Here is an 18,248-nt window from a genome sequence, read left to right on the forward strand (position 1 = left end):
GTGCTTCCATGTTAGGTGAGCAATTGTTGCAATATCTCCACTACAGAAAACCATCTCTCTATACTTTCAAAATCTTCACCAAGCAAGCTCAGAAAAGAGCGGGAAAAATGTGGGAGGAGCTACTTAATGGTTTGGTGCCTTCAGGGCCTTTCAAGGGATAAAAAGGCGAGCACTTCTTCCACAGTGCCCATAACAGTAACAGCCTCAGACAAGAACAGGGATGCAGACCCATTGGCTGAACATTGCAGTTTTGAATTTCAGATGTCTTGAAACCTCATAGAAATACAGCTTCATGGTTATAAGTGCTTACCTTTTGAGGTTGAAGTTCTGTGAACTAAACAGCAACTTTGGAAGTGTATGTTATAATATTTAGGATGGATTGCATTTGAACATCAGGTGCTCACCTAACAGGAGTTCTTTCTATTTTTCTTTAGTTAGTAAGTGCTTCCATGTTGGGTGAGCAATTGTTGCAATATCCCCACTACAGAAAACCATCTCTCTATACTTTCAAAATCTTCACCAAGCAAGCTCAGAAAAGAGCGGGAAAAATGTGGGAGGAGCTACTTAATGGTTTGGTGCCTTGAGGGCCTTTCAAGGGATAAAAAGGTGGGCACTTCTTCCACAGTGCCCATAGCAGGAACGGCCTCAGATGAGAACAGTGATGCAGGCCAACTGGCTGAACATTGCAGTTTTGAATTTCAGATGTCTTGAAACCTCATAGAAATACAGCTTCAAGCTTGTAAGTGCTTACCTATTGAGGTTGAAGTTCTGTTAACTAAACAACAGCTCTCGAAGTGTATGTTATAATATTTAGAGAATAATTGCATTTGAGCATCAGGTGCTCACCTAACAGGAGTTCTTTCTATTTTTCTTTAGTTAGTAAGTGCTTCCATGTTAGGTGAGCAATTGTTGCAATATCTCCACTGCAGAAAACCATCCCTCTATACTTTCAAAATCTTCACCAAGCAAGCTCAGAAAAGAGCGGGAAAAATGTGGGAGGAGCTACTTAATGGTTTGGTGCCTTCAGGGCCTTTCAAGGGATAAAAAGGCGAGCACTTATTCCCCAGTGCCCATACCAGAAACAGCCTCTGACAAGAACAGGGATGCAGACCCTTTGGCTGAACATTGCAGTTTTGAATTTCAGATGCCTTGAAACCTCATAGAAATAAAGCTTCAAGCTTGTAAGTGCTTACCTTTTGAGTTTGAAGTTCTGTGAAATAAACAACAACCCTGGAAGTACATGGTATAATATTTAGGAATGGATTGCATTTGAGCATCAGGTGTTCACCTAACAGGAGTTCTTTCTATTTTTCTTTAGTTAGTAAGTGCTTCCATGTTAGGTGAGCAATTGTTGCAATATCCCCACTACAGAAAACCATCTCTCTATACTTTCAAAATCTTCACCAAGCAACCTCAGAAAAGAGCGGGAAAAATGTGGGAGGAGCTACTTAATGGTCTGGTGCCTTGAGGGCCTTTCAAGGGATAAAAAGGTGGGCCCTTCTCCACAGTGCCCATAGCAGGAACGGCCTCGGATGACAACAGTGATGCAGGCCAACTGGCTGAACATTGCAGTTTTGAATTTCAGATGTCTTGAAACCTCATAGAAATACAGCTTCATGGTTATAAGTGCTTACCTTTTGAGTTTGAAGTTCTGTGAAATAAACAACAACTCTGGAAGTACATGGTATACTATTTAGGGATGGATTGCATTTGAGCATCAGGTGTTCACCTAACAGGAGTTCTTTCTATTTTTCTTTAGTTAGTAAGTGCTTCCATGTTAGGTGAGCAATTGTTGCAATATCCCCACTACAGAAAACCATCTCTCTATACTCTCAAAATCTTCACCAAGCAAGCTCAGAAAGAGCGGGAAAAATGTGGGAGGAGCTACTTAATGGTTTGGTGCCTTCAGGGCCTTTCAAGGGATAAAAAGGCGAGCACTTCTTCCACAGTGCCCATAACAGGAACAGCCTCAGACAAGAACAGGGATGCAGACCCATTGGCTGAACATTGCAGTTTTGAATTTCAGATGTCTTGAAACCTCATAGAAATACAGCTTCATGGTTATAAGTGCTTACCTTTTGAGGTTGAAGTTCTGTGAACTAAACAGCAACTTTGGAAGTGTATGTTATAATATTTAGGATGGATTGCATTTGAACATCAGGTGCTCACCTAACAGGAGTTCTTTCTATTTTTCTTTAGTTAGTAAGTGCTTCCATGTTAGGTGAGCAATTGTTGCAATATCTCCACTACAGAAAACCATCTCTCTATACTTTCAAAATCTTCACCAAGCAAGCTCAGAAAAGAGCGGGAAAAATGTGGGAGGAGCTACTTAATGGTTTGGTGCCTTCAGGGCCTTTCAAGGGATAAAAAGGTGGGCACTTCTTCCACAGTGCCCATAGCAGGAACGGCCTCGGATGAGAACAGTGATGCAGGCCAACTGGCTGAACATTGCAGTTTTGAATTTCAGATGTCTTGAAACCTCATAGAAATACAGCTTCATGGTTATAAGTGCTTACCTTTTGAGGTTGAAGTTCTGTTAACTAAACAACAGCTCTGGAAGTGTATGTTATAATATTTAGAGAATAATTGCATTTGAGCATCAGGTGCTCACCTAACAGGAGTTCTTTCTATTTTTCTTTAGTTAGTAAGTGCTTCCATGTTAGGTGAGCAATTGTTGCAATATCTCCACTACAGAAAACCATCTCTCTATACTTTCAAAATCTTCACCAAGCAAGCTCAGAAAAGAGCGGGAAAAATGTGGGAGGAGCTACTTAATGGTTTGGTGCCTTCAGGGCCTTTCAAGGGATAAAAAGGCGAGCACTTCTTCCACAGTGCCCATAACAGTAACAGCCTCAGACAAGAACAGGGATGCAGACCCATTGGCTGAACATTGCAGTTTTGAATTTCAGATGTCTTGAAACCTCATAGAAATACAGCTTCATGGTTATAAGTGCTTACCTTTTGAGGTTGAAGTTCTGTGAACTAAACAGCAACTTTGGAAGTGTATGTTATAATATTTAGGATGGATTGCATTTGAACATCAGGTGCTCACCTAACAGGAGTTCTTTCTATTTTTCTTTAGTTAGTAAGTGCTTCCATGTTAGGTGAGCAATTGTTGCAATATCCCCACTACAGAAAACCATCTCTCTATACTTTCAAAATCTTCACCAAGCAAGCTCAGAAAGAGCGGGAAAAATGTGGGAGGAGCTACTTAATGGTTTGGTGCCTTCAGGGCCTTTCAAGGGATAAAAAGGCGAGCACTTCTTCCACAGTGCCCATAACAGGAACAGCCTCAGACAAGAACAGGGATGCAGACCCATTGGCTGAACATTGCAGTTTTGAATTTCAGATGTCTTGAAACCTCATAGAAATACAGCTTCATGGTTATAAGTGCTTACCTTTTGAGGTTGAAGTTCTGTGAACTAAACAGCAACTTTGGAAGTGTATGTTATAATGTTTAGGATGGATTGCATTTGAACATCAGGTGCTCACCTAACAGGAGTTCTTTCTATTTTTCTTTAGTTAGTAAGTGCTTCCATGTTAGGTGAGCAATTGTTGCAATATCCCCACTACAGAAAACCATCTCTCTATACTTTCAAAATCTTCACCAAGCAAGCTCAGAAAAGAGCGGGAAAAATGTGGGAGGAGCTACTTAATGGTTTGGTGCCTTGAGGGCCTTTCAAGGGATAAAAAGGTGGGCACTTCTTCCACAGTGCCCATAGCAGGAACGGCCTCGGATGAGAACAGTGATGCAGGCCAACTGGCTGAACATTGCAGTTTTGAATTTCAGATGTCTTGAAACCTCATAGAAATACAGCTTCAAGCTTGTAAGTGCTTACCTATTGAGGTTGAAGTTCTGTTAACTAAACAACAGCTCTGGAAGTGTATGTTATAATATTTAGAGAATAATTGCATTTGAGCATCAGGTGCTCACCTAACAGGAGTTCTTTCTATTTTTCTTTAGTTAGTAAGTGCTTCCATGTTAGGTGAGCAATTGTTGCAATATCTCCACTGCAGAAAACCATCCATCTATACTTTCAAAATCTTCACCAAGCAAGCTCAGAAAAGAGCGGGAAAAATGTGGGAGGAGCTACTTAATGGTTTGGTGCCTTCAGGGCCTTTCAAGGGATAAAAAGGTGGGCACTTCTTCCACAGTGCCCATAGCAGGAACGGCCTCGGATGAGAACAGTGATGCAGGCCAACTGGCTGAACATTGCAGTTTTGAATTTCAGATGTCTTGAAACCTCATAGAAATACAGCTTCAAGCTTGTAAGTGCTTACCTATTGAGGTTGAAGTTCTGTTAACTAAACAACAGCTCTGGAAGTGTATGTTATAATATTTAGAGAATAATTGCATTTGAGCATCAGGTGCTCACCTAACAGGAGTTCTTTCTATTTTTCTTTAGTTAGTAAGTGCTTCCATGTTAGGTGAGCAATTGTTGCAATATCTCCACTGCAGAAAACCATCCCTCTATACTTTCAAAATCTTCACCAAGCAAGCTCAGAAAAGAGCGGGAAAAATGTGGGAGGAGCTACTTAATGGTTTGGTGCCTTCAGGGCCTTTCAAGGGATAAAAAGGCGAGCACTTATTCCCCAGTGCCCATACCAGAAACAGCCTCTGACAAGAACAGGGATGCAGACCCTTTGGCTGAACATTGCAGTTTTGAATTTCAGATGCCTTGAAACCTCATAGAAATAAAGCTTCAAGCTTGTAAGTGCTTACCTTTTGAGTTTGAAGTTCTGTGAAATAAACAACAACCCTGGAAGTACATGGTATAATATTTAGGAATGGATTGCATTTGAGCATCAGGTGTTCACCTAACAGGAGTTCTTTCTATTTTTCTTTAGTTAGTAAGTGCTTCCATGTTAGGTGAGCAATTGTTGCAATATCCCCACTACAGAAAACCATCTCTCTATACTTTCAAAATCTTCACCAAGCAACCTCAGAAAAGAGCGGGAAAAATGTGGGAGGAGCTACTTAATGGTCTGGTGCCTTGAGGGCCTTTCAAGGGATAAAAAGGTGGGCCCTTCTCCACAGTGCCCATAGCAGGAACGGCCTCGGATGACAACAGTGATGCAGGCCAACTGGCTGAACATTGCAGTTTTGAATTTCAGATGTCTTGAAACCTCATAGAAATACAGCTTCATGGTTATAAGTGCTTACCTTTTGAGTTTGAAGTTCTGTGAAATAAACAACAACTCTGGAAGTACATGGTATACTATTTAGGGATGGATTGCATTTGAGCATCAGGTGTTCACCTAACAGGAGTTCTTTCTATTTTTCTTTAGTTAGTAAGTGCTTCCATGTTAGGTGAGCAATTGTTGCAATATCCCCACTACAGAAAACCATCTCTCTATACTCTCAAAATCTTCACCAAGCAAGCTCAGAAAGAGCGGGAAAAATGTGGGAGGAGCTACTTAATGGTTTGGTGCCTTCAGGGCCTTTCAAGGGATAAAAAGGCGAGCACTTCTTCCACAGTGCCCATAACAGGAACAGCCTCAGACAAGAACAGGGATGCAGACCCATTGGCTGAACATTGCAGTTTTGAATTTCAGATGCCTTGAAACCTCATAGAAATACAGCTTCATGGTTATAAGTGCTTACCTTTTGAGGTTGAAGTTCTGTGAACTAAACAGCAACTTTGGAAGTGTATGTTATAATATTTAGGATGGATTGCATTTGAACATCAGGTGCTCACCTAACAGGAGTTGTTTCTATTTTTCTTTAGTTAGTAAGTGCTTCCATGTTAGGTGAGCAATTGTTGCAATATCTCCACTACAGAAAACCATCTCTCTATACTTTCAAAATCTTCACCAAGCAAGCTCAGAAAAGAGCGGGAAAAATGTGGGAGGAGCTTCTTAATGGTTTGGTGCCTTCAGGGACTTTCAAGGGATAAAAAGGCTAGAACTTCTTCCACAGTGCCCATACCAGGAACAGCCTCAGACAAGAACAGGGATGCAGACCCTTTGGCTGAACATTGCAGTTTTGAATTTCAGATGTCTTGAAACCTCATAGAAATACAGCTTCAAGCTTGTAAGTGCTTACCTTTTGAGTTTGAAGTTCTGTGAAATAAACAACAACTCTGGAAGTACATGGTATAATATTTAGGGATGGATTACATTTGAGCATCAGGTGTTCACCTAACAGTAGTTCTTTCTATTTTTCTTTAGTTAGTAAGTGCTTCCATGTTAGGTGAGCAATTGTTGCAATATCCCCACTACAGAAAACCATCTCTCTATACTTTCAAAATCTTCACCAAGCAAGCTCAGAAAGAGCGGAAAAAATGTGGGAGGAGCTACTTAATGGTTTGGTGCCTTCAGGGCCTTTCAAGGGATAAAAAGGCGAGCACTTCTTCCACAGTGCCCATAACAGGAACAGCCTCAGACAAGAACAGGGATGCAGACCCATTGGCTGAACATTGCAGTTTTGAATTTCAGATGTCTTGAAACCTCATAGAAATACAGCTTCATGGTTATAAGTGCTTACCTTTTGAGGTTGAAGTTCTGTGAACTAAACAGCAACTTTGGAAGTGTATGTTATAATATTTAGGATGGATTGCATTTGAACATCAGGTGCTCACCTAACAGGAGTTCTTTCTATTTTTCTTTAGTTAGTAAGTGCTTCCATGTTAGGTGAGCAATTGTTGCAATATCTCCACTACAGAAAACCATCTCTCTATACTTTCAAAATCTTCACCAAGCAAGCTCAGAAAAGAGCGGGAAAAATGTGGGAGGAGCTACTTAATGGTTTGGTGCCTTCAGGGCCTTTCAAGGGATAAAAAGGTGGGCACTTCTTCCACAGTGCCCATAGCAGGAACGGCCTCGGATGAGAACAGTGATGCAGGCCAACTGGCTGAACATTGCAGTTTTGAATTTCAGATGTCTTGAAACCTCATAGAAATACAGCTTCAAGCTTGTAAGTGCTTACCTATTGAGGTTGAAGTTCTGTTAACTAAACAACAGCTCTGGAAGTGTATGTTATAATATTTAGAGAATAATTGCATTTGAGCATCAGGTGCTCACCTAACAGGAGTTCTTTCTATTTTTCTTTAGTTAGTAAGTGCTTCCATGTTAGGTGAGCAATTGTTGCAATATCTCCACTACAGAAAACCATCTCTCTATACTTTCAAAATCTTCACCAAGCAAGCTCAGAAAAGAGCGGGAAAAATGTGGGAGGAGCTACTTAATGGTTTGGTGCCTTCAGGGCCTTTCAAGGGATAAAAAGGCGAGCACTTCTTCCACAGTGCCCATAACAGTAACAGCCTCAGACAAGAACAGGGATGCAGACCCATTGGCTGAACATTGCAGTTTTGAATTTCAGATGTCTTGAAACCTCATAGAAATACAGCTTCATGGTTATAAGTGCTTACCTTTTGAGGTTGAAGTTCTGTGAACTAAACAGCAACTTTGGAAGTGTATGTTATAATATTTAGGATGGATTGCATTTGAACATCAGGTGCTCACCTAACAGGAGTTCTTTCTATTTTTCTTTAGTTAGTAAGTGCTTCCATGTTAGGTGAGCAATTGTTGCAATATCCCCACTACAGAAAACCATCTCTCTATACTTTCAAAATCTTCACCAAGCAAGCTCAGAAAGAGCGGGAAAAATGTGGGAGGAGCTACTTAATGGTTTGGTGCCTTCAGGGCCTTTCAAGGGATAAAAAGGCGAGCACTTCTTCCACAGTGCCCATAACAGGAACAGCCTCAGACAAGAACAGGGATGCAGACCCATTGGCTGAACATTGCAGTTTTGAATTTCAGATGTCTTGAAACCTCATAGAAATACAGCTTCATGGTTATAAGTGCTTACCTTTTGAGGTTGAAGTTCTGTGAACTAAACAGCAACTTTGGAAGTGTATGTTATAATATTTAGGATGGATTGCATTTGAACATCAGGTGCTCACCTAACAGGAGTTCTTTCTATTTTTCTTTAGTTAGTAAGTGCTTCCATGTTAGGTGAGCAATTGTTGCAATATCCCCACTACAGAAAACCATCTCTCTATACTTTCAAAATCTTCACCAAGCAAGCTCAGAAAAGAGCGGGAAAAATGTGGGAGGAGCTACTTAATGGTTTGGTGCCTTGAGGGCCTTTCAAGGGATAAAAAGGTGGGCACTTCTTCCACAGTGCCCATAGCAGGAACGGCCTCGGATGAGAACAGTGATGCAGGCCAACTGGCTGAACATTGCAGTTTTGAATTTCAGATGTCTTGAAACCTCATAGAAATACAGCTTCAAGCTTGTAAGTGCTTACCTATTGAGGTTGAAGTTCTGTTAACTAAACAACAGCTCTGGAAGTGTATGTTATAATATTTAGAGAATAATTGCATTTGAGCATCAGGTGCTCACCTAACAGGAGTTCTTTCTATTTTTCTTTAGTTAGTAAGTGCTTCCATGTTAGGTGAGCAATTGTTGCAATATCTCCACTGCAGAAAACCATCCATCTATACTTTCAAAATCTTCACCAAGCAAGCTCAGAAAAGAGCGGGAAAAATGTGGGAGGAGCTACTTAATGGTTTGGTGCCTTCAGGGCCTTTCAAGGGATAAAAAGGTGGGCACTTCTTCCACAGTGCCCATAGCAGGAACGGCCTCGGATGAGAACAGTGATGCAGGCCAACTGGCTGAACATTGCAGTTTTGAATTTCAGATGTCTTGAAACCTCATAGAAATACAGCTTCAAGCTTGTAAGTGCTTACCTATTGAGGTTGAAGTTCTGTTAACTAAACAACAGCTCTGGAAGTGTATGTTATAATATTTAGAGAATAATTGCATTTGAGCATCAGGTGCTCACCTAACAGGAGTTCTTTCTATTTTTCTTTAGTTAGTAAGTGCTTCCATGTTAGGTGAGCAATTGTTGCAATATCTCCACTACAGAAAACCATCTCTCTATACTTTCAAAATCTTCACCAAGCAAGCTCAGAAAGAGCGGGAAAAATGTGGGAGGAGCTACTTAATGGTTTGGTGCCTTCAGGGCCTTTCAAGGGATAAAAAGGCGAGCACTTCTTCCACAGTGCCCATAACAGGAACAGCCTCAGACAAGAACAGGGATGCAGACCCATTGGCTGAACATTGCAGTTTTGAATTTCAGATGTCTTGAAACCTCATAGAAATACAGCTTCATGGTTATAAGTGCTTACCTTTTGAGGTTGAAGTTCTGTGAACTAAACAGCAACTTTGGAAGTGTATGTTATAATATTTAGGATGGATTGCATTTGAACATCAGGTGCTCACCTAACAGGAGTTCTTTCTATTTTTCTTTAGTTAGTAAGTGCTTCCATGTTAGGTGAGCAATTGTTGCAATATCTCCACTACAGAAAACCATCTCTCTATACTTTCAAAATCTTCACCAAGCAAGCTCAGAAAAGAGCGGGAAAAATGTGGGAGGAGCTACTTAATGGTTTGGTGCCTTCAGGGCCTTTCAAGGGATAAAAAGGTGGGCACTTCTTCCACAGTGCCCATAGCAGGAACGGCCTCGGATGAGAACAGTGATGCAGGCCAACTGGCTGAACATTGCAGTTTTGAATTTCAGATGTCTTGAAACCTCATAGAAATACAGCTTCAAGCTTGTAAGTGCTTACCTATTGAGGTTGAAGTTCTGTTAACTAAACAACAGCTCTGGAAGTGTATGTTATAATATTTAGAGAATAATTGCATTTGCGCATCAGGTGCTCACCTAACAGGAGTTCTTTCTATTTTTCTTTAGTTAGTAAGTGCTTCCATGTTAGGTGAGCAATTGTTGCAATATCTCCACTACAGAAAACCATCTCTCTATACTTTCAAAATCTTCACCAAGCAAGCTCAGAAAAGAGCGGGAAAAATGTGGGAGGAGCTACTTAATGGTTTGGTGCCTTCAGGGCCTTTCAAGGGATAAAAAGGCGAGCACTTCTTCCACAGTGCCCATAACAGTAACAGCCTCAGACAAGAACAGGGATGCAGACCCATTGGCTGAACATTGCAGTTTTGAATTTCAGATGTCTTGAAACCTCATAGAAATACAGCTTCATGGTTATAAGTGCTTACCTTTTGAGGTTGAAGTTCTGTGAACTAAACAGCAACTTTGGAAGTGTATGTTATAATATTTAGGATGGATTGCATTTGAACATCAGGTGCTCACCTAACAGGAGTTCTTTCTATTTTTCTTTAGTTAGTAAGTGCTTCCATGTTGGGTGAGCAATTGTTGCAATATCCCCACTACAGAAAACCATCTCTCTATACTTTCAAAATCTTCACCAAGCAAGCTCAGAAAAGAGCGGGAAAAATGTGGGAGGAGCTACTTAATGGTTTGGTGCCTTGAGGGCCTTTCAAGGGATAAAAAGGTGGGCACTTCTTCCACAGTGCCCATAGCAGGAACGGCCTCAGATGAGAACAGTGATGCAGGCCAACTGGCTGAACATTGCAGTTTTGAATTTCAGATGTCTTGAAACCTCATAGAAATACAGCTTCAAGCTTGTAAGTGCTTACCTATTGAGGTTGAAGTTCTGTTAACTAAACAACAGCTCTCGAAGTGTATGTTATAATATTTAGGATGGATTGCATTTGAACATCAGGTGCTCACCTAACAGGAGTTCTTTCTATTTTTCTTTAGTTAGTAAGTGCTTCCATGTTAGGTGAGCAATTGTTGCAATATCCCCACTACAGAAAACCATCTCTCTATACTTTCAAAATCTTCACCAAGCAAGCTCAGAAAAGAGCGGGAAAAATGTGGGAGGAGCTACTTAATGGTTTGGTGCCTTCAGGGCCTTTCAAGGGATAAAAAGGCGAGCACTTATTCCCCAGTGCCCATACCAGAAACAGCCTCTGACAAGAACAGGGATGCAGACCCTTTGGCTGAACATTGCAGTTTTGAATTTCAGATGCCTTGAAACCTCATAGAAATAAAGCTTCAAGCTTGTAAGTGCTTACCTTTTGAGTTTGAAGTTCTGTGAAATAAACAACAACCCTGGAAGTGTATGTTATAATATTTAGAGAATAATTGCATTTGAGCATCAGGTGCTCACCTAACAGGAGTTCTTTCTATTTTTCTTTAGTTAGTAAGTGCTTCCATGTTAGGTGAGCAATTGTTGCAATATCCCCACTACAGAAAACCATCTCTCTATACTTTCAAAATCTTCACCAAGCAACCTCAGAAAAGAGCGGGAAAAATGTGGGAGGAGCTACTTAATGGTCTGGTGCCTTGAGGGCCTTTCAAGGGATAAAAAGGTGGGCCCTTCTCCACAGTGCCCATAGCAGGAACGGCCTCGGATGACAACAGTGATGCAGGCCAACTGGCTGAACATTGCAGTTTTGAATTTCAGATGTCTTGAAACCTCATAGAAATACAGCTTCATGGTTATAAGTGCTTACCTTTTGAGTTTGAAGTTCTGTGAAATAAACAACAACTCTGGAAGTACATGGTATACTATTTAGGGATGGATTGCATTTGAGCATCAGGTGTTCACCTAACAGGAGTTCTTTCTATTTTTCTTTAGTTAGTAAGTGCTTCCATGTTAGGTGAGCAATTGTTGCAATATCCCCACTACAGAAAACCATCTCTCTATACTCTCAAAATCTTCACCAAGCAAGCTCAGAAAGAGCGGGAAAAATGTGGGAGGAGCTACTTAATGGTTTGGTGCCTTCAGGGCCTTTCAAGGGATAAAAAGGCGAGCACTTCTTCCACAGTGCCCATAACAGGAACAGCCTCAGACAAGAACAGGGATGCAGACCCATTGGCTGAACATTGCAGTTTTGAATTTCAGATGCCTTGAAACCTCATAGAAATACAGCTTCATGGTTATAAGTGCTTACCTTTTGAGGTTGAAGTTCTGTGAACTAAACAGCAACTTTGGAAGTGTATGTTATAATATTTAGGATGGATTGCATTTGAACATCAGGTGCTCACCTAACAGGAGTTGTTTCTATTTTTCTTTAGTTAGTAAGTGCTTCCATGTTAGGTGAGCAATTGTTGCAATATCTCCACTACAGAAAACCATCTCTCTATACTTTCAAAATCTTCACCAAGCAAGCTCAGAAAAGAGCGGGAAAAATGTGGGAGGAGCTTCTTAATGGTTTGGTGCCTTCAGGGACTTTCAAGGGATAAAAAGGCTAGAACTTCTTCCACAGTGCCCATACCAGGAACAGCCTCAGACAAGAACAGGGATGCAGACCCTTTGGCTGAACATTGCAGTTTTGAATTTCAGATGTCTTGAAACCTCATAGAAATACAGCTTCAAGCTTGTAAGTGCTTACCTTTTGAGTTTGAAGTTCTGTGAAATAAACAACAACTCTGGAAGTACATGGTATAATATTTAGGGATGGATTACATTTGAGCATCAGGTGTTCACCTAACAGGAGTTCTTTCTATTTTTCTTTAGTTAGTAAGTGCTTCCATGTTAGGTGAGCAATTGTTGCAATATCCCCACTACAGAAAACCATCTCTCTATACTTTCAAAATCTTCACCAAGCAAGCTCAGAAAGAGCGGAAAAAATGTGGGAGGAGCTACTTAATGGTTTGGTGCCTTCAGGGCCTTTCAAGGGATAAAAAGGCGAGCACTTCTTCCACAGTGCCCATAACAGGAACAGCCTCAGACAAGAACAGGGATGCAGACCCATTGGCTGAACATTGCAGTTTTGAATTTCAGATGTCTTGAAACCTCATAGAAATACAGCTTCATGGTTATAAGTGCTTACCTTTTGAGGTTGAAGTTCTGTGAACTAAACAGCAACTTTGGAAGTGTATGTTATAATATTTAGGATGGATTGCATTTGAACATCAGGTGCTCACCTAACAGGAGTTCTTTCTATTTTTCTTTAGTTAGTAAGTGCTTCCATGTTAGGTGAGCAATTGTTGCAATATCCCCACTACAGAAAACCATCTCTCTATACTTTCAAAATCTTCACCAAGCAAGCTCAGAAAAGAGCGGGAAAAATGTGGGAGGAGCTACTTAATGGTTTGGTGCCTTGAGGGCCTTTCAAGGGATAAAAAGGTGGGCACTTCTTCCACAGTGCCCATAGCAGGAACGGCCTCGGATGAGAACAGTGATGCAGGCCAACTGGCTGAACATTGCAGTTTTGAATTTCAGATGTCTTGAAACCTCATAGAAATACAGCTTCAAGCTTGTAAGTGCTTACCTATTGAGGTTGAAGTTCTGTTAACTAAACAACAGCTCTGGAAGTGTATGTTATAATATTTAGAGAATAATTGCATTTGAGCATCAGGTGCTCACCTAACAGGAGTTCTTTCTATTTTTCTTTAGTTAGTAAGTGCTTCCATGTTAGGTGAGCAATTGTTGCAATATCTCCACTGCAGAAAACCATCCATCTATACTTTCAAAATCTTCACCAAGCAAGCTCAGAAAAGAGCGGGAAAAATGTGGGAGGAGCTACTTAATGGTTTGGTGCCTTCAGGGCCTTTCAAGGGATAAAAAGGTGGGCACTTCTTCCACAGTGCCCATAGCAGGAACGGCCTCGGATGAGAACAGTGATGCAGGCCAACTGGCTGAACATTGCAGTTTTGAATTTCAGATGTCTTGAAACCTCATAGAAATACAGCTTCAAGCTTGTAAGTGCTTACCTATTGAGGTTGAAGTTCTGTTAACTAAACAACAGCTCTGGAAGTGTATGTTATAATATTTAGAGAATAATTGCATTTGAGCATCAGGTGCTCACCTAACAGGAGTTCTTTCTATTTTTCTTTAGTTAGTAAGTGCTTCCATGTTAGGTGAGCAATTGTTGCAATATCTCCACTGCAGAAAACCATCCCTCTATACTTTCAAAATCTTCACCAAGCAAGCTCAGAAAAGAGCGGGAAAAATGTGGGAGGAGCTACTTAATGGTTTGGTGCCTTCAGGGCCTTTCAAGGGATAAAAAGGCGAGCACTTATTCCCCAGTGCCCATACCAGAAACAGCCTCTGACAAGAACAGGGATGCAGACCCTTTGGCTGAACATTGCAGTTTTGAATTTCAGATGCCTTGAAACCTCATAGAAATAAAGCTTCAAGCTTGTAAGTGCTTACCTTTTGAGTTTGAAGTTCTGTGAAATAAACAACAACCCTGGAAGTACATGGTATAATATTTAGGAATGGATTGCATTTGAGCATCAGGTGTTCACCTAACAGGAGTTCTTTCTATTTTTCTTTAGTTAGTAAGTGCTTCCATGTTAGGTGAGCAATTGTTGCAATATCCCCACTACAGAAAACCATCTCTCTATACTTTCAAAATCTTCACCAAGCAACCTCAGAAAAGAGCGGGAAAAATGTGGGAGGAGCTACTTAATGGTCTGGTGCCTTGAGGGCCTTTCAAGGGATAAAAAGGTGGGCCCTTCTCCACAGTGCCCATAGCAGGAACGGCCTCGGATGACAACAGTGATGCAGGCCAACTGGCTGAACATTGCAGTTTTGAATTTCAGATGTCTTGAAACCTCATAGAAATACAGCTTCATGGTTATAAGTGCTTACCTTTTGAGTTTGAAGTTCTGTGAAATAAACAACAACTCTGGAAGTACATGGTATACTATTTAGGGATGGATTGCATTTGAGCATCAGGTGTTCACCTAACAGGAGTTCTTTCTATTTTTCTTTAGTTAGTAAGTGCTTCCATGTTAGGTGAGCAATTGTTGCAATATCCCCACTACAGAAAACCATCTCTCTATACTCTCAAAATCTTCACCAAGCAAGCTCAGAAAGAGCGGGAAAAATGTGGGAGGAGCTACTTAATGGTTTGGTGCCTTCAGGGCCTTTCAAGGGATAAAAAGGCGAGCACTTCTTCCACAGTGCCCATAACAGGAACAGCCTCAGACAAGAACAGGGATGCAGACCCATTGGCTGAACATTGCAGTTTTGAATTTCAGATGCCTTGAAACCTCATAGAAATACAGCTTCATGGTTATAAGTGCTTACCTTTTGAGGTTGAAGTTCTGTGAACTAAACAGCAACTTTGGAAGTGTATGTTATAATATTTAGGATGGATTGCATTTGAACATCAGGTGCTCACCTAACAGGAGTTGTTTCTATTTTTCTTTAGTTAGTAAGTGCTTCCATGTTAGGTGAGCAATTGTTGCAATATCTCCACTACAGAAAACCATCTCTCTATACTTTCAAAATCTTCACCAAGCAAGCTCAGAAAAGAGCGGGAAAAATGTGGGAGGAGCTTCTTAATGGTTTGGTGCCTTCAGGGACTTTCAAGGGATAAAAAGGCTAGAACTTCTTCCACAGTGCCCATACCAGGAACAGCCTCAGACAAGAACAGGGATGCAGACCCTTTGGCTGAACATTGCAGTTTTGAATTTCAGATGTCTTGAAACCTCATAGAAATACAGCTTCAAGCTTGTAAGTGCTTACCTTTTGAGTTTGAAGTTCTGTGAAATAAACAACAACTCTGGAAGTACATGGTATAATATTTAGGGATGGATTACATTTGAGCATCAGGTGTTCACCTAACAGGAGTTCTTTCTATTTTTCTTTAGTTAGTAAGTGCTTCCATGTTAGGTGAGCAATTGTTGCAATATCCCCACTACAGAAAACCATCTCTCTATACTTTCAAAATCTTCACCAAGCAAGCTCAGAAAGAGCGGAAAAAATGTGGGAGGAGCTACTTAATGGTTTGGTGCCTTCAGGGCCTTTCAAGGGATAAAAAGGCGAGCACTTCTTCCACAGTGCCCATAACAGGAACAGCCTCAGACAAGAACAGGGATGCAGACCCATTGGCTGAACATTGCAGTTTTGAATTTCAGATGTCTTGAAACCTCATAGAAATACAGCTTCATGGTTATAAGTGCTTACCTTTTGAGGTTGAAGTTCTGTGAACTAAACAGCAACTTTGGAAGTGTATGTTATAATATTTAGGATGGATTGCATTTGAACATCAGGTGCTCACCTAACAGGAGTTCTTTCTATTTTTCTTTAGTTAGTAAGTGCTTCCATGTTAGGTGAGCAATTGTTGCAATATCTCCACTACAGAAAACCATCTCTCTATACTTTCAAAATCTTCACCAAGCAAGCTCAGAAAAGAGCGGGAAAAATGTGGGAGGAGCTACTTAATGGTTTGGTGCCTTCAGGGCCTTTCAAGGGATAAAAAGGTGGGCACTTCTTCCACAGTGCCCATAGCAGGAACGGCCTCGGATGAGAACAGTGATGCAGGCCAACTGGCTGAACATTGCAGTTTTGAATTTCAGATGTCTTGAAACCTCATAGAAATACAGCTTCAAGCTTGTAAGTGCTTACCTATTGAGGTTGAAGTTCTGTTAACTAAACAACAGCTCTGGAAGTGTATGTTATAATATTTAGAGAATAATTGCATTTGAGCATCAGGTGCTCACCTAACAGGAGTTCTTTCTATTTTTCTTTAGTTAGTAAGTGCTTCCATGTTAGGTGAGCAATTGTTGCAATATCTCCACTACAGAAAACCATCTCTCTATACTTTCAAAATCTTCACCAAGCAAGCTCAGAAAAGAGCGGGAAAAATGTGGGAGGAGCTACTTAATGGTTTGGTGCCTTCAGGGCCTTTCAAGGGATAAAAAGGCGAGCACTTCTTCCACAGTGCCCATAACAGTAACAGCCTCAGACAAGAACAGGGATGCAGACCCATTGGCTGAACATTGCAGTTTTGAATTTCAGATGTCTTGAAACCTCATAGAAATACAGCTTCATGGTTATAAGTGCTTACCTTTTGAGGTTGAAGTTCTGTGAACTAAACAGCAACTTTGGAAGTGTATGTTATAATATTTAGGATGGATTGCATTTGAACATCAGGTGCTCACCTAACAGGAGTTCTTTCTATTTTTCTTTAGTTAGTAAGTGCTTCCATGTTAGGTGAGCAATTGTTGCAATATCCCCACTACAGAAAACCATCTCTCTATACTTTCAAAATCTTCACCAAGCAAGCTCAGAAAGAGCGGGAAAAATGTGGGAGGAGCTACTTAATGGTTTGGTGCCTTCAGGGCCTTTCAAGGGATAAAAAGGCGAGCACTTCTTCCACAGTGCCCATAACAGGAACAGCCTCAGACAAGAACAGGGATGCAGACCCATTGGCTGAACATTGCAGTTTTGAATTTCAGATGTCTTGAAACCTCATAGAAATACAGCTTCATGGTTATAAGTGCTTACCTTTTGAGGTTGAAGTTCTGTGAACTAAACAGCAACTTTGGAAGTGTATGTTATAATATTTAGGATGGATTGCATTTGAACATCAGGTGCTCACCTAACAGGAGTTCTTTCTATTTTTCTTTAGTTAGTAAGTGCTTCCATGTTAGGTGAGCAATTGTTGCAATATCCCCACTACAGAAAACCATCTCTCTATACTTTCAAAATCTTCACCAAGCAAGCTCAGAAAAGAGCGGGAAAAATGTGGGAGGAGCTACTTAATGGTTTGGTGCCTTGAGGGCCTTTCAAGGGATAAAAAGGTGGGCACTTCTTCCACAGTGCCCATAGCAGGAACGGCCTCGGATGAGAACAGTGATGCAGGCCAACTGGCTGAACATTGCAGTTTTGAATTTCAGATGTCTTGAAACCTCATAGAAATACAGCTTCAAGCTTGTAAGTGCTTACCTATTGAGGTTGAAGTTCTGTTAACTAAACAACAGCTCTGGAAGTGTATGTTATAATATTTAGAGAATAATTGCATTTGAGCATCAGGTGCTCACCTAACAGGAGTTCTTTCTATTTTTCTTTAGTTAGTAAGTGCTTCCATGTTAGGTGAGCAATTGTTGCAATATCTCCACTGCAGAAAACCATCCATCTATACTTTCAAAATCTTCACCAAGCAAGCTCAGAAAAGAGCGGGAAAAATGTGGGAGGAGCTACTTAATGGTTTGGTGCCTTCAGGGCCTTTCAAGGGATAAAAAGGTGGGCACTTCTTCCACAGTGCCCATAGCAGGAACGGCCTCGGATGAGAACAGTGATGCAGGCCAACTGGCTGAACATTGCAGTTTTGAATTTCAGATGTCTTGAAACCTCATAGAAATACAGCTTCAAGCTTGTAAGTGCTTACCTATTGAGGTTGAAGTTCTGTTAACTAAACAACAGCTCTGGAAGTGTATGTTATAATATTTAGAGAATAATTGCATTTGAGCATCAGGTGCTCACCTAACAGGAGTTCTTTCTATTTTTCTTTAGTTAGTAAGTGCTTCCATGTTAGGTGAGCAATTGTTGCAATATCTCCACTGCAGAAAACCATCCCTCTATACTTTCAAAATCTTCACCAAGCAAGCTCAGAAAAGAGCGGGAAAAATGTGGGAGGAGCTACTTAATGGTTTGGTGCCTTCAGGGCCTTTCAAGGGA

The sequence above is a fragment of the Ambystoma mexicanum genome, chromosome 7q (genome assembly GCF_040938575.1).
Source record: "Ambystoma mexicanum isolate Mex_15411 chromosome 7q, UKY_AmexF1_1, whole genome shotgun sequence".
NCBI classification, from domain to species: domain Eukaryota; kingdom Metazoa; phylum Chordata; class Amphibia; order Caudata; family Ambystomatidae; genus Ambystoma; species Ambystoma mexicanum.